Raw genomic sequence first — 16,232 nt, 5'->3', positions numbered from 1 at the left:
ATCCCGAATCTGAGATGTTTCCTGGGTCCTCTATCTCCCTAAAGCGATGGTTAAATATAGATTTAGTTTCGGTTTTGTTTACTTGCTTGGAGAGAATACCTCATAGGTAGTTCTGTGTCCTTCCTAGCGCTCCCCCTCGGGGGCACATCCTGTCTGGTCAAACCATGGAGAGGGAAGTAACATGATGTTTGGGATTCAATGTAAAATATTTCAGCAAAGATAAAAATGCAAATTTTTTTTAAAAAGGAAATATAAATATAACACTGCAAAATCTTTATTGAATCTGTTGAGTCTCATTGGTAGTATACGGGAGACTCATAGTATCATACGTGTGTGTGTGAGACTTTTGGAGAGAGAGACAGAGAGGGAGAGACAGGAGTCCTGTTGCCTAATAAGACTGGCAACCTCCCATCTCTGACTCGTCCTTTCCTATCCAAGCAGTTACAACATCAACTCATGCTTACCGTTGGGGGTTCACATTCGCCTTCATTTTTTAACCCCAGAGATTTCTCTTACTTTCTTGGAATTCAGATGATGATTTAAAAGGATGTTACGGACTTTCAGTACTGCTGGGTGTTTTGCAGTAGGAGAGAGGTCAGGTACTGTGATCTGCCCTATTTTTGGAAAGGGAGGACGTTAGCTGTGCTTTCAAAATAGCTTTAGTCTGTTTTTTTATTTTTTTAATATACTGGGAGGCAGTCTATGCAGTGGCTATCTTCTTATCAAAATCATAAGTACATGTGTTCATTTTAAGTTTGTTTATTTGGTTATGTCATCTCTACCCCCAACGTGGTTACCAATGAGATTCAACAAATTCAATCAACGTGGGGCTCGAACTCACAACCCCAAGATGAAGAGCCACATGCTTTTCTGACTGAGCCAGCCAGGTGCCCCCAAATACATGTTATAAATGAATGATAATAACACCTGTCCTCACTCTCAGAAAAAAAATCAAAGTGTATTTCCTACCTTAATCATCTCTATATGAACAGGCTAACACCGTGGGGTTTTTTGTTTGTTGGTTTGGTTGGGGGTTTTTTTGGCATTACCAAGTATTTTTTAATTTTACCTCAAGAGCAGTGAGTACACAGCACTTAGCCAAGTAAGGATGACTGCATCATCTTAAATCTCATTGAGTTTAAGAGGTTACAAAATATTGTCTCATTTTATCCTCACAATGACCTTACAACACAGAAGGTATTGCCATCCTGTACTTACAGATGGAAAGACCGAAGCCCAAAGAGGCAGAGGGAATATAGCAAGACTCACACGCTAAATGCCAGGGCCAGGATTGGAGTCCTCAGGGTTCCACCACCCCACAGCATTTGTCCTCCAAAAAGCCAGGCCGTCTTCTCATAATGAATATTAGTGTATTCATTTGCAAACTCTAAAGCAGCTAAGTCGTAAAAGAAAAAAAAAAAGGATACCAATAACTTCAAAATCCAAAGAGAGGAGTGGAGCCTCCTGTTTTAGACCAAATTAATAAAAATAAAAGTCAGAGTGGGCGGTGGAAAAAACAAATCACCTTCTCCAGGTTTAGGGCAACTGTCAGATGTTTATACCCTCTTCCATGCATTTAGGAAAATATACTGCAAACTGCACGCGTACTTTTCAGACAGATGTGATCGCTTTTAATGGGTGCTTCTCTGCAGCTGGCTGGCCGGTCTTCGGCTGCTCTGTCATTTTCATCCAAACATTTAAATCTGGGGCTGGGTAGATATTCGTGGCTGGGTCAAAGAGACAGCTTTGGTATGAACTATTTATACTTAATTGGCCTCTGTGTTTGTCTGTGTAGTTTTGCCAAGCATTTTAATAGTTTTCATTGAGTATTCTTTATTCTTTTCTGGGAAAAAAGTGATTCAGGGTGGGAATGGGAGGAGCACAGGCCATGAAATGCCTCTGCCTTCCCTGAAGACGTTGGACACTCTTCCCATCGTAGATGCAGAAGGAAACATTGACCTCTGACTTGCAAATAATTGGGGATATTTTTCTGGTAGTTCACCACTGTTATTCTTTGCCTTTTGGACTGTGATTTAAATTCCAGTTCAGTCCTCGTTTAGTGGACTAATGAAAGTACTGGATTGGAGGGAAGCTGTTAATTCCTGGTACGCGACAGGGTGACATGGACTCAATGTAACTTCATTTGCAAACTGATTTTTAAATAGCTCATTTATTTGAATAATTCCTGTTCAATATCTTTAAAGATTTTTACTTTTATCATTAGAAAGTAAAATATAAACTATTCCCGAAAAAGAAAGTACAGAAAAATATAAAAAATAAAAAAATATAAAAAAATAAAAAAATAAAAACCACCCACAATTCTACCTTCTACCACACCAAATAAAAAGTTTATTCAGTGTATTCCCTTCTAGTTTTCTCTATATGTTTTTATTTCTCCTCAAAATTTTGGTTTATTGTATATCTACAAATACAATAAAATGTATATAAAAATAAATTTTATATTTATAAGAAAAATATAAAATTATATATAATTTTAGAACTTGCTTTTTATTTGTGCGATATAACAGGCATCTCCCTGTTATCGCCAGTCTTGCAAAACATAAATTTTAACAATCTTCATGTCATTTCAAAGTATAGATGTGTCACAATTTCCTGGACAAGTTTTCGATTGTTTAATTCTTTCATTTATTTTTGTATATTAATAAAGTCATGATGCACATCGTACACTTATATCTTTGCCAATGTGTTGGATTGTACCTTTACCGTAATTTCTTAGAAGAGAAATCGCTGAAGCAAGATAGGCACAATTTTAAGATTCTCAGTGTGTATTTAAATTTTTTTTTCCAGAAACAAGTTATCAAGTTCCACTTCCACAGGTTGTGGACGAGATGGCCTGGTTCCCTGGACCCTCCCATTCCTTGGTTTAATCCTTGCCTCTGCCACAGAAGAGGAGCCCGGAGTTCTGTGGGCTCCAGGTCACGTGACCTCTCACCTGGTGTCAGTCCCACCCCTAGCAGGATGGAAGAGGGTCAACGCTCCACCTGTGTCTCCCATACCTCCATCCACAGGAGCATGGCGCAACTGGAGAATTCTAAGTGCTCTGGAAAGATGCCCTCCAATCTCCCCGGCCAACAAACACTCCCTTAGCAGCCAGCCTCGCTGACCACAGGACCCCTCTCATCCTAACTCGGTTTCGGGACACGAGAGAGGGCATGCCCGACTCCTTGCCTCATCCGGCTACCTCTCATTTTACAGGGAAGCTCCTCTCCATTTCTGCCTGATTGTTGCTCTGTGTGCCGAGCCGAAGGCAGCTACTAACGCCCCCAAGCCGAGTCTCCCTCTGGAGAGGTTGGAAAGAGCCATGGAAGGACAAGGAATTGCTGCCAAGGGCTTCCCTCTTGCTTCCGTCCAGCAGGCTCTCCCACAGCCCTCACCAGGCTCACGCACCCACTCCCAGTGAGAGGTCTGGGGAAGAGGCCTCGTGCTCTGCCGAGGAGCACAATGCTGAGAAAAAACAAAAACAAAAACAAAAATCCGCAGAATTTTATCTCCTTCCAAGATAAGAAGTTCAAGGTGGAGTAAGAAGGGGGAGAGCCCAGAGGGGGAGAACATGTAAGTCCAATAATAAATGAGGGATGGCGTCACTCTTACACAGGACTATTTCAAGTCTGCTGTCCATACTGCAGGAAGAGAAGGGGAACGCTTCTGATCCCGTCGACCTTTCTCTGGCACTCTTGTTTATAGCAAGTAGGTGTGTTATAGAAGGGCCTAGCTCCATACCAGCCTCTGTTAGGAATCGGCTTTCTCGGATCCTTTAATTAAAGTATCAAGGCACAGGGTTAAGATGAAAGGCTTAGCAGATATGTGGACTGCGCCCAGCACTGCTGGTGGTCTGCTTGGAACGAGTGGGGGCCCAGGAGGGTCCTGTCCCAGCTCGTGCAGGGGGTCTGGCTCCAACATCTGCTTGAGGGCTTGGGCGACAGTGTCACGGGGAGCTGGAGACCCTGGGCGGGAGCTCTGGGCTGAGCTCCTGGAGACTGAGCCCCCCCTGCCTTCGAGAAGTGTCTATGTGGTTGCCTGCGGAAATGCCCTGGATGCCCCGGTAGCACGGTGTGGGGGGGGGTGCCCCGGACTCAATCATGCAGCACACCTGCCAAGGGGGGTGCGGCAATTACGCAGCCCATGTGCTCTCAGCCTCTGCATGGAGAAGCTTTCTTAGGGCCCTCGCTGACCCCAGGATTTCCTCTGCATGCTTTTATTTCTCTCAGTCTGCTAGGCACCGGTTTTCAGGGCTCCTATAACTTGAATCATAGCCGTGATCCTGGAACTAAAAAATCTAAAATGGACAAAGAGAGAGAAGAGGCAGGGGCAGAGGGAGAGGGAGAGGGAGAAGCTCAAGCAGACTCACGCTGAGCACGGAGCCCGCTGCCGGACTCCATCCCACCGCCTGCGATCATGACCTGAGCCAAAACCCAGTGTTGGCCATTTCATCAACTGAGCCATCCAGGCGCCCCAACCCTAAGGTATCTGTTTATTTTTTTACGTATTTTTTATTTTAAATATTTTATCATTTATTTATTGACTTATTTGTGAGAGAGAGACAGATAGTGACAGAGATAACAAAAGAGGCCACACGCGGGGAGGAGAGGGAGAAGCAGGCTCCCTGGGAGCCCGACACGGGGCTTGATCCCAGGACCCTGGGATCATGACCTGAGCCACCCAAGCACCCCCTAAGATATCTGTTTAAAGAGAAATATATATCTATATTTATATATTTTTCTAACGTACACTTATATCTGAGCATGAATAAGGACCTACCTCTATTTATGGGCTGCCTGGTGGTGCAGAATCCGCCACACCCGTATTCAGGGACCCCCCCACACACACTCATATGCGTGTTGTTCTTATCAGCCCAGGCTCCGGCGGTCGGTGGACACTAATGAGCCGCCTAAATAGCAATGGTCTAGATTCCACGGGCTCGGACCAGCCCCACACCAACACACAGAATACGGGATGTTCACGACCTGTACCGCCCTCCGAGAGTATCTGTGGGCCCTGAGAGCATCTCGCAGCTGCTCATAACAGCCCTGCCACTGCCCTTCGGGCTCCCCACCCGATTGCACTGATGGTCAGGGTCTGTGCCCCCCACCTCCCAAGAGAGCATCTAGGTCCTCCCTGAGTGCCCTGACCCCAGGTTAGTGGGGCTAAGAGCCCTTGCCTGCTCTATGACTTCTCCTCCCTCAAAGCGGAACACTCTCCTCGGACCCCATGTCAGCCCCTACAGCCTGGCAGGAAGACCCTCTCTCCTGGGGACTGAACAGGAAGTTACAGCGCTGAGCTGGAGACAATTCCGGGGACGAATACCACTGTGGCCTCTCCATTTCAGCTTCTCCCCCAGCTTCCTGTACCTTCCTCCTCCTTCAGCTGAAACCCCACACAGAATGATGCTGTCCGAAGTCACACACCAGTCTGCCGGTCAGGTCTGGATCCTAGCTCGCATTCAGGTTGGGAACCCAGGTGACATTCTTTACCCTCACGCTAGTCAAAACATTTTCAAGGGAAGGACAAAAACAACTAGAGGAGTAGAATGTTGAGGAATAGAAATACTCTCTTATAACATCTTCTTTCCTTGAATTTTGGGCAGCTCCTCCTTCAGAGATAAGCATTCAGAGACTATCACAGAGCTAGCCTGTTAGTTCTGTAAATATGGGCATGTCGATGAATCCAGAATATTGGATTGATACTCCGTGTGAAAATTATCAACAAAGCGGAGTCCATGCTGTTCTTCCAGTGATCCAGGGTCAGATGAGGTCTTATTAAATTGAATCAGCCAGATGTGTAATGAAAATTTTTTTTAAACTCTGAAAGAGTTCTGGGAGCGTGATTGGCCCATGCCCTTGGCAAAAAGAAGGGCCTCCCCAGGCATGGCCCCCGCGTTTCCTGGATAGAACATGACCTCTGGACTCTAACCGTGGTGCTCCCCTTCTACTCCCTGAGTATTCCTGGGTAATTCACTTCACTTCTCTGAGTTTCTGTTTCCTCACTTAGAGACTGACCTTGCTGGATCGTTGTAAGAATTGGAGATTTCATAGGCACCCCCCACTAAATGGTAGCTCTTGGGGCTGTTATTTCGTCTGGAAATATTTTTTGAAGAGGAACCAGATGAGCCAAATGCTTATCAACAGCTCCACATCTGTCTTTTAAATATGACTCTCTCTTATTCTCACACACATACGTCTGCACACACATGCATGCACACAGCCACACGCGCGTGTGGTTAAGAGACTGCCGGGGTCTGAGTCCTGGCACCACACCCTTTTCTCTTGTGACCTCGGTCACTTCATTCATGAGTCTCTCTCGCTCATCTGTTAAATGAGGACTGTTGTAGTCGATAGGAGGGTTAGGGGAGTTAATATATTCACACCATTAGAACAAGGGCTGGCACAGAACAATGCCTAGCACATAAAAGAGCACACAGGTTTACTATTATTATTATTATTATCATTATTATTACTACTACTACTAATACTACTACTACTATCTATTATTCATTATGTCCCAGGCAGGGGAGAGGGGGATGGGGGTCTCTGACACTGAGAAACCTGAAGTCACTTCTCATTTTCACCGTAGACTTCTGTATACCTCTTTCTTTCATTTATGTATCTACTTTTCTTTCCAGAACAGCTGGTACTAGGGGGTGTGTTGAGCACCCGCAACCTAACTCCCCGTCAGGCTCACACAAGGCTCGCCTCTTCTAGCTACTAAACAAACCGTTTCCCAAAGAGATTATATGCAAGCAGCACAGAAATGGGCTCTGCTCCAGCTGCCCTACGGAAAGAGAGGACCCCTCTCTCCTGGATCCCCGTCTATCCGTGAAGTTAGCTAAGGAAGGGGGCCACTGCCTGGAAGATGAACATCACCTCAGTCGACTCGGACCGCCTCGGCAGAGTGTCTCCCACGAGGAGACCAAGGAAGCCTGCTTGACAAAGGAAGACCAGCCGTCACCCACAGCCAGGGTGCCTCTGACTGACCTCTGTCTGCCCAGCCTTTCAGCAACCCATTAGCAGTCCCATAAGTGACCCTGGTCCTAGTGCACCTCCACTTAACACGACTCTTGGGAGGATACGTGGAGCAAGAACAATGGCGGCCCAGGCCAACTGGAAGGGTGAGCACCGCCATGGCAGCCAGGAGGCATGAATGCTGTGGAGCAAGTGGTGCGGGGAATGAGCCCTACGGGCGGACAGGAGAAAATGCTGGGGCAAAGGAAGGGGCACTGTGGGGACAGAGAGGAAGAAAGGAAAGACTGCCGGGCTAGGCCCCCTCTCACCTTCAACTGGTCCATGGGAGACCAGTCAAAGAAAGCAGGAAGGGAAATACTTTTCCTTTGACTTCTCTAAAGCAAGCATTCTTCAAAAAAGAGAGTAGTGAGCCTAGTTAGGGTGGATAAACTATCTGATTAGTAGACACCTGAGAGGCGTCTATTAAGGGATGTAAAATGGAAAGCTCAATCAACGGTACTGATTAATATTCATGAAGAGCCAAACCAGGTGGAGTGAAAAAGGTTCATATGTTGGACAAGAAGGGAAAAGGGAAAAATGGATTTGTTTGGGTGAGGTTTCAGTTTTGATCCCGGAGTAAGCTTATAGAGCAGAAATGTAAGGTAGAAAAATAAAATCTGTATCTAGAAGTTATTAGCATTATGCCCCAAAGTGCTGTTGGTTCCCGCTTTCGGTGTGTCATACCATCTTAAAAATTACTTTGATTTTGTAAAGGCAGTTGTGGTGGAAAAGGCACTCTGAAGGGTAAGCACGTCTCTTATGAGAAGAATCCAAGCTATTAAAAACTACAGTTAAGAAATGCAAAGAGGGGGGCGCCTGGGTAGCGCAGTCGTTAAGCGTCTGCCTTCGGCTCAGGGCGAGTCCCTCATCGGGCTCCTCCACTGGGAGCCTGCTTCTTCCTCTCCCACTCCCCTGCTGTGTTCCCTCTCTCGCTGGCTGTCTCTCTGTCACATAAATAAATAAAATCTCTTAAAAAAAAAAAAAGAAATGCAAAGAGGTACTGATTTTACTCCTTCCGATGAAAAGAAATGTAGAAGCAGGAGAGAAATCATGGATAGAGACAAGTTCTGACTATAGCAATTCAGAGACAGGAACTCTACACGGGAGCAAGAGAAGACTGCTTCCGGAAATTTCTGAAAGGTTAAATCGGAGAGCTGAGGGTCAGAATCATACTGTGATAAGAATCAATGTAGAAGATGTGTTTGCAAGGAGCTAACTTGCGTCATCATCAAAGGAAGGACAAGGACAGAGAAGGAAAACTGAAGCCCCAAATAAATGACAGAACCCAGGCCATAAAAGATGCTGAGTATCGTGCACAAATCCTCAGAAGGTGTGGAAAGACAAGTTAGAAGCCAAAACTCAGTTACCATTATCACGCAAAGTAACAACAGAACTCTTAGTAAAAATAAATGACTTAGCACGTGACCCGTACTGCTTTTCGTAGGTACTGTAGNGAAAAGGCTGATAATCACCCCCTATCAGGGGTTTTCAGCCCATTGAAGTGAGCCCGACAAGTAGGAGACGGTAGAAACGATTATTGACCACTGTTATCTTCCAAGGAGTAGAAGCAAACTGACCTTACACATTGGAGTTCGTTGGCACTCGCCAACACCGATTACAAAATACAGGGAGGAATTCTCCTAAGGACATTAAGCAATATTTGTCAATGTGTGCAGGTAAGTGTTGACTGTCTGATCACTCTGGACCGAGAAATGGTTCTCAGCAACAGTGTGATCTCTTCTTCAAAGTCGAAAACACGACTATTATGAAAACAGGTATTATCATGAAAACATGAACCAGCTAACGGCAGGGAGACATGGTGGGCGGGACCAGCAGACAGCGCAACTCTTCAGAGAAGAAATAGACATCAATCTAACAACAAATATTTGGTGAGTGCTACGCTGGGCTAGGCACCATGAGAAATAATTCCTCCAATGGCTGATAAAGCCTTTCAAACACATGTCTTCAATTAATTTGCCCATTTTTGTGTGGTGGGTATGGTTAGCCCTCTTCGTTAATGAGGAAAAAATGAGATTCGAAGAGGTTAATTGAATTGGAGAGCTCCTGATTTCTAGTTTCCTATCCTTCCTGTGTACTTTCTGGGTTTAAATTCTGGCTCCATCACTCCTTAGCTGAGTTACTCAAAGAACCCTTGCATTCCCAGTTGTTAAGATGCAAACACCTACCACGTAAGGTTGTTGTAAGGATTCAGTGTGTAAAAATGCTCGACATGGTGCCTGGCACGTAGTAGGTCCTCAGCAAATGTTGGTTTCTCTCCGTTTCCTTTGCTGAGGCCCGGCTGTCCACCATGGATAGCACCACCCAGCAGAAATAGCACAGAACGATGCCCCAGCATGGAAGGAGGTGACCAGCCAACCAGTGCTCTGGGGCTGGGCACATGAGTCCTCCTGGGCTGGAGGGGCGCTGTGCGAGGCCTGGGAGACAGCTGTTAGTCAGTTGGCTAAGCAGTGAGCTAATGTTGAGGACTGGAGGAGGGGCCGGGGGTAGCTGAGGCTACCTTCCATGCTCAAGGGTTTCAACTTGATCCTACAAAGGAAGGGGAGCGAGAAGGTTTGTCAACTTGCAGGCTCATCTATTAAGCCGAATCTGGTGCCAATGTGTAGACTGGACTGTCAGGGAAGAGTGGAGAAACAGGGAAATTTTATATTTTATACACAAACACACGCACGCACGCACACAAAGCCTTTTTCATTACAAAATATATATAATCCATTTAATCCCATTTTAAATGGCTTGAACATTAATTTTACTCTTGCAATCGATTCTAGAGGTTTAAAACTGCTGTGTTTTGCTTTTGCGACATATTATGGTCATACCTAGAATTCATTTGATGTTAAATCAAGAATAAAACTCTCAATTACATTGTTGTTCCTATGGTAAAATATAATCCACTTTTAGGCATTCACTTTGCCATAAACTCTCCAGGAATGAAATGTGATAAAGAGCAGAGACTCGTTGCATACGACAATAATTAAATCTATACTCGACAAGTAAAAGAACATGACTGTAGGGACAGGTAATTTAGGAGAAAGAAAAACAGACTTAAATACGTCAGCAAATCTACTAAAGTTTGATACCCGTGATCTATTTTGAGATATGGGATCATGACATATACTTGAGAAAACCCCAAGTCCAGTAAGTACCCAATTAGGGAATGAATTACATTTTCAGAATACAGTCTAGAAGGCCAAGATCAAGATGTCAGGATGTTGATTTCTCCCAGAGCCTCGCTCCTTGGCTTGTAGGTGGCCACCCTTCGCCCAGCGTGCTCACATGGCCTTTCTTCCTTGGGGTCTCTCCCTCTTTCTCTAAGAACACCAGCCCTATAGGATTAGGACCCACCTTTATGACCTCATTTAACCATAATTACCTCCTTAGAGACTCCATCCCCAAACATTGTCACATTCTGAATTATCGGGGGTCAGGACAGCAGCATACGAATGGCATGGGCCTTGGAAGGAGTTAGGGTTGTGGCTAGGTTATCCGCCCAGATGGAGATACAGCCACTCCATCCGGGTCCTGCTAGCGGTGCCCATGTGGGGCCCCGGCCGCAGCCCAGGTTGGAGGGCACTCAGGAGCCTGAAACCCAGCGCTGAGCTCCTGCAGGTGTGAACAGCATTCCTCTGAGTCCTGGTTGCTTGCTTGGAGATATTTTTAAGTGTCCCCAGTTTTTGGAAGGGGAACGGAGCATTCCCTGCACCCCACTCCCTGCTGCCGGAAAAGCACGTGATGGAAAAACCCGCCTGGGCTGAGGACAGAGTGAGGGCGAGCGAGCTCTCGGGGCTCCGGGTTGATTTATGTTGTGGTTGGTGGCTGTAGTGATTGGGCTTCTCCTTGGTGATTGGTATGATCTGGAGGTTGGCGTCGTTAAGGAGAGGTTTTTGTGATGACTTCAGAAAATTACTGTAAATAAGATGGTATTTAGCTGTTTTTAATTTTATACAGCTCATTATATCATGGTCAAATGAAAACCTTGACATTCGGGGCAGGAAGCATGTGGCTAGTAGGGGTGGGTGGACTTGAGGCAGGGCGGCTGCCCCCAGTGAAAGGCATTCACGGGTCTCCTAGAAAGGGAGGCGCGCAGAGGGGCGTCTTCTGAAATCAACCCTGGTGACTTCCTCTTCCTGACAAAGTTCTCTCCTCCAGAAACTCCGTCCTGCGAGTCGATAGAGACAGGAACGGAGGCGTTGGGGGATGGGAAATGGACTCTAGGACACACGGGGGACAGACAGACGTGCGGTGGCGGCAGAGTTCTGATTAGATCAGGCCAGGGGAACACGCTGTCCCCGCTCTGCGGCCCTTGGCCCTGGATGTCAGAGGAACACAAAGCCTTGACGTATCTACAGCCGGCTGGCCGCACTCAGGCAACGCTCTGTTTCTCTGCATGGGTCAGGAAAAGGCGGAGTCTGTCTGAGTCGCTCCACACCTGGCCCAAAAAAGCACCCACCCAACACTGAACTGCAAAATATGTAGAATTCTTGGCACACAATCTAAAAAAGAGCTTTGAACTTCTGCCTATCTCTGCAATAAAATCCCACTGTGATTCTGGTGTGCGTTTGAAAGGGGCGAAGTTGAGACTGCGTAACAGACAAACGGGAGTATTGGAGTAGCGGTTAAGAGCATGGGTTTTAGGGTCGGGTGCCCTGGGTTTACATCCAGGCTCTGACACATTCTAGTTGTGTGACCTTGGACAATCCTCTTTGAGTATGATGACAGCACCCGTCTCCCGGTAGTGTCCTGAGACATTCGCCCAAGGGCTGGGGACAGTGATGGGCATGTGGGACAAAGTGAGCTGGTATCATGATTATTGGACAAAGGCTCCTTGGGGCTTTTCACAAGGCTAAAGGAGAGAGAAGAGGGAGAGGCAGGAGAGAGAGCAGGGCTGTGTGGACCGACCTAGTCAAGGCACCCAGCAGGGAAAGGGCAAACTGGCCCTTGGGAAACATCCCTGTAAACACTATATGATATTAAAACTCTTTCCGAGTGTAGACCAGGGCTTAGTTGACAGACCACACATTTATTTCCTCTCCAAGTAGAATATGTTACATTTCCCTTTCTCTGACATTCTAGGGTCTTGAAAAATCCAGGAAACACCTTTACATGCCTTGGCCCAGACTCGCCTTCCTGTCCTTTTCATCTTGACAACTGTCCCTGGCCTGGAGTCATGAGCCTCTCGGCCGCAGGCTCTTTGGGTGAGAACTGCCTTCCCCGGAAATCTTCCCTCTGCCCAGCAGGTACCTCAAAACTTCGGGGAGTTTAGACCTTAGAGCAATCCTCCGGTGTCTGTCTTACAAAGCTCCTCGCAGCTTTGAAAGAGATGTTCAGTCATGAGTCTGGAGAAGGAGATGTGAAATGAAGGGAGGCAGTGAGTTGGCAACTAGAAATTCTGAGAAAAAGAAGGGATGGAAAGAAAGGATGGGAGGGAGGGAGGGTGGGTGGGGGAGAGAGAGAGAAAGAAAAGAAAAGAAACATTGTCAAAGTTTGTTGCTAAGAAAGGGAAAACCAGTGAAGTGAGCCTTTGCATGTAAATATATATGAAAATATGAACCTTTGCAATAAGCAGGATAAATTTAACATGCAGAAACATATACACGCCAGGATGATAAATGCAGTGGGATACAAAATTGTAAACACGGTATGATTACAACAATGTGAAAACCAAATAAAAACCAAAAATAAATTGACAGAAGAATTTCCAAAGTGTGAGCAGTGGTGGTCTTTGGGAAGCCAGGGGGAAGTTTCTTTGTCTTCTTATAGAGACAAAAGAATTAATAGATTTACTTCAAAGAGATAACTAGCGGCAGTAAGATTGCCCCTTTCAGCTGGGGCCCCATGGAGCGCTCAGCCAGGCGGGTGGCCCACCACTGCGACAGCCATGGAGGGACCTGTCCCTCTCTGCTCATCCTGCTTGGCCCTTCTCAGTCCCAGCTTCTATCTCCTCTCCATGCCCAGTCCAGTCGTGTTCTGGTGGGTGTTTTCATCTCTTAGGATCTTCCTGCCCTGTCCCCCCTTCAGCTGCTACCAGACTCATTTACCCACCTTAAAGGGTACTTGCTAATCTCCCCCTCCTTTGCCTTGTTCGGCTCCCTCCTACGTCTAGGCACACGTTCCCTGCCACTCCCTGGCTTCTGGGTTCTTCCTCTCGTCCATGGTCTCCCCTCTGCCCTCAGGATAAAGGTCCAGCTCCTTCTGGTGCCAAGGTCTTCCTCACTCGCCCTTCCCCACGTCCCACCCTACGCTCCTCATGACCGGCTTCGAGCCACATCCTTGAGCTCTTCCGGCAGCATGGGAATATTTCCACCACCGCACTGAGCACATGTGACTGAAAGTATCTGTTTCTTATCCCTCTTGTCCCCCAAACTAGAAAGTCTCTAAGGGGGGGCGCCTGGGTGGCACAGCGGTTAAGCGTCTGCCTTCGGCTCAGGGCGTGATCCTGGCGTTCCGGGATCGAGCCCCACATCAGGCTCCTCTTCTGGGAGCCTGCTTCTTCCTCTCCCACTCCCCCTGCTTGTGTTCCCTCTCTCGCTGGCTGTCTCTATCTCTGTCAAATAAATTTTAAAAAATAATAAAATTAAAAAAAAAAAAAAAGAAAGTCTCTAAGGGAAAAGACCAGGTCTTAGCCATGGTTGAAACCCCAGTTCCGACCACAGCCCCTGGCACACGGTAAGATCTCAATAAATACTGACTCCCCTTAACAAAACTTTTCCACAGCTCCCCCCCGAATGCAGTCCAAACCCCTCGCCTGACTTTCAGGAACATCCGAAGGCTGGCATGAACCCACGTTTGCTGCCTTATTTCCCACTGCCCCCCACCCCAGGACCCCCAGCACTGCCATGCCGAATATTCACTTTCTCCCAAGCACACCTTGTCCATAGTCTGTCTATCCACACATTTTCTCGCTAAGCCCAGAGCTCCCTCCCATCTCTGGTTTGCTCCTTGAATTCTGTTTCCTTTTCAAGTCCCAGCTCCAGCCCCGCCTCCTCGTACAGCCTTACCCACCAAGGCTCTCACTCAGTGTGTGCAACCAGGCTTCCCTGCTTCCAGAACGTCTCATGTGCACCTCTCACTTCCCTAATTTGACTTACGTAAGCCCTGAGCCATGGTTGCCAGGCACTCGGGTCCCCCACGGGGTCGTGTATATAGAAACCTCTCAATGGGAGCTGGCTGCCACGGGTCACTGGCTGGTGGGGAGGTCACCCGGCTGGGTGTGTCTCTTTTGGTTCCTGAGCTGTGGATCCATTTCTCACGCAGTCCATGCCTTGAGGGAGGGCCCTGGAACCTAAAAAGGAGAGGTTAGGTCACTCCAGCCCTCTCCCCTCCACCCCCGGGCTGCCCTGCCTCTGCTTCCTTATTTCCTGCCACAGGACACGGGGTGGGCAGCGGAGAGCCCCTGCCGACAGCTGGCCGAGCCCCAAGGACAGGCCTCAGTAGATGAGGGACCCTACACCTTGCAGTCAGCGTCCAGGGCAGTCTTCAGAGCCACCCAGCCCGGCAGGCTTTGCTGAATCTGTAGGCAAACTCTTAATGTGCAGGGGAAAGCAAGGAGAGAGAAAACCACGATTGTTTTCCTCTTCCTTGTCCACTTCCCATGGCCCGCCCCCCGAAGACTGTCCAAGGCAGTAGCCTGGCATTGGAGAACGTTCAGGTTTGAGATCCATATCTGTCTTCCATTCATCAGATTCTATCCAAACCACCCAGCCTGCACCTTTCCCTCATTTAGAAAGAACTGGCAGAACTTTCACACGCTAAATACATAAACGGATTAATTAATCCAATTGAGATCGTTGTGCATTTTATCTCCCGAGTTCTCTGGGCTCGCTGATAGAAGACGTCGGCGTCCAGGAGTGGCATTACCTCGACCTGCTTTGCGTCCCAGGGGCTCTGCTGAAGCCAGTCCCCAAGAATGGAGAGCACCACCTCAGCAAGAACACAGGGTGACATCACCCACTCACCCCTGCTTGCTGTCTCTCCTCCCTCCACGGATGTGATGTCAACAGTGGCACTTCTGGCCTTGAAGAAAGGACTTGCCCATGGAGGGGGGTTGGCTGAGGGCTGTTCAGTAAGGCTTTTTTTTTTTTTTTCTCTTTTTTGAGTGAATTGAGGGCAACGAGGCTTGCAGGGCTCAGGAGACCAGGAAGCACTGGTGTGAATATGGGTATAAGACCCCTAGCAACTCTGGGCGGCACGGAGGGCAGTGGGTTCTCGGTTCTGGTTCTCCAAACTGCACCTGCAATTGTCCCCATTGTATGCAGATCAGGGCGGGCTCCTCACCCACGACCGGCCTGCCCTTCAGATGTTCAAAACTGGGTCATGGCCTCTGCTTAACTAGAAAGAGGCCTGGGCTGGTGACTCACTCTAAGTCACCTGAGAACCTGCAAGTCTTCAGCTCTGGCCCAGATGGCCTGTCTCCCACGTACAGTGCCTTCACTGTGTCTGTCGGGACAGCCTCCCAGCCAAGGGACCCAAGAGCGCAAACTTGAGTTTTAGAAACTGGACAGTAGTGAGGACAAGCCCCCTTGGGACAGGGTCTTCCTCACTGGCTTCTCTCACCCCCAACCACCAACTTTTTTTTTTTTTTTGCCCCCAAATTTATTAATTTGAGAAAGAGAGAGAGAGGTAGAGAGAGAAAGAGAGAGAGCAGCAGGAGAGGGGTAGAGGGCGAGAGAGAACCTTAAGCAGACTCCCTGCTAAGTGGGGAGCCCGACCTCAGGACCCTGAGATCATGACCTGAGCCAAAATCAAGAGTCCAACGCTCAACCGACTGAGCCGCCCAGGCTCCCTCCTCCCCAACCACCAACTTTTACTGTCCTGAAACGTCGGGGTCTTTGGGACCTCCTGGGAGCAGCTTGGACTTTCAGCTTCTGCATTTGGGGCTGAACAACAGGCAGTCAATCGGCCTAGAAGGATCAGCTCCCTAATCTCCACCTGATGTCACCTCCCTGCCCTGAGACAGGGTCCCTGCGTGTGTCTATGAACGGAAAGCGCACACTTAGTTATTCATCACTGAAACCCGTAAGAGCAGAATCACGCCAGGAAGAGATGGCTTCCCTGGGATTTCGTTCATCAGACACGCCTGATCTGGGGACAGCGCCGGGCGTCCGCTAACTCTCTTCTCTGTATTCCCCAGGATCTCCAGTGTTGTATTCGGGTTCCTGGAGAAAGGAGAAAGTTTTTTCAACTTGGAGTTAATCT

General features: G+C 47.8%; 1 long non-coding RNA gene across 1 annotated transcript; it reads right to left on the bottom strand.

Moving 5' to 3' along the window:
* Positions 1-12,037: 12,037 nt before the first annotated feature.
* LOC103661889 lies at positions 12,038-14,539 on the bottom strand. The gene is made up of 2 exons (XR_568306.2): positions 14,126-14,539; positions 12,038-12,426 (listed from the first exon to the last, which is right to left on the bottom strand). It is a non-coding gene; the product is annotated as an uncharacterized LOC103661889 (long non-coding RNA).
* Between the last annotated feature and the right edge of the window lie 1,693 nt (positions 14,540-16,232).

Source organism: Ursus maritimus, unplaced genomic scaffold (genome assembly GCF_017311325.1).
Source record: "Ursus maritimus isolate PB19 unplaced genomic scaffold, ASM1731132v1 scaffold_7, whole genome shotgun sequence".
Lineage (NCBI taxonomy): Eukaryota > Metazoa > Chordata > Mammalia > Carnivora > Ursidae > Ursus > Ursus maritimus.
This window is presented reverse-complemented; position numbering and strand designations above follow the sequence as displayed.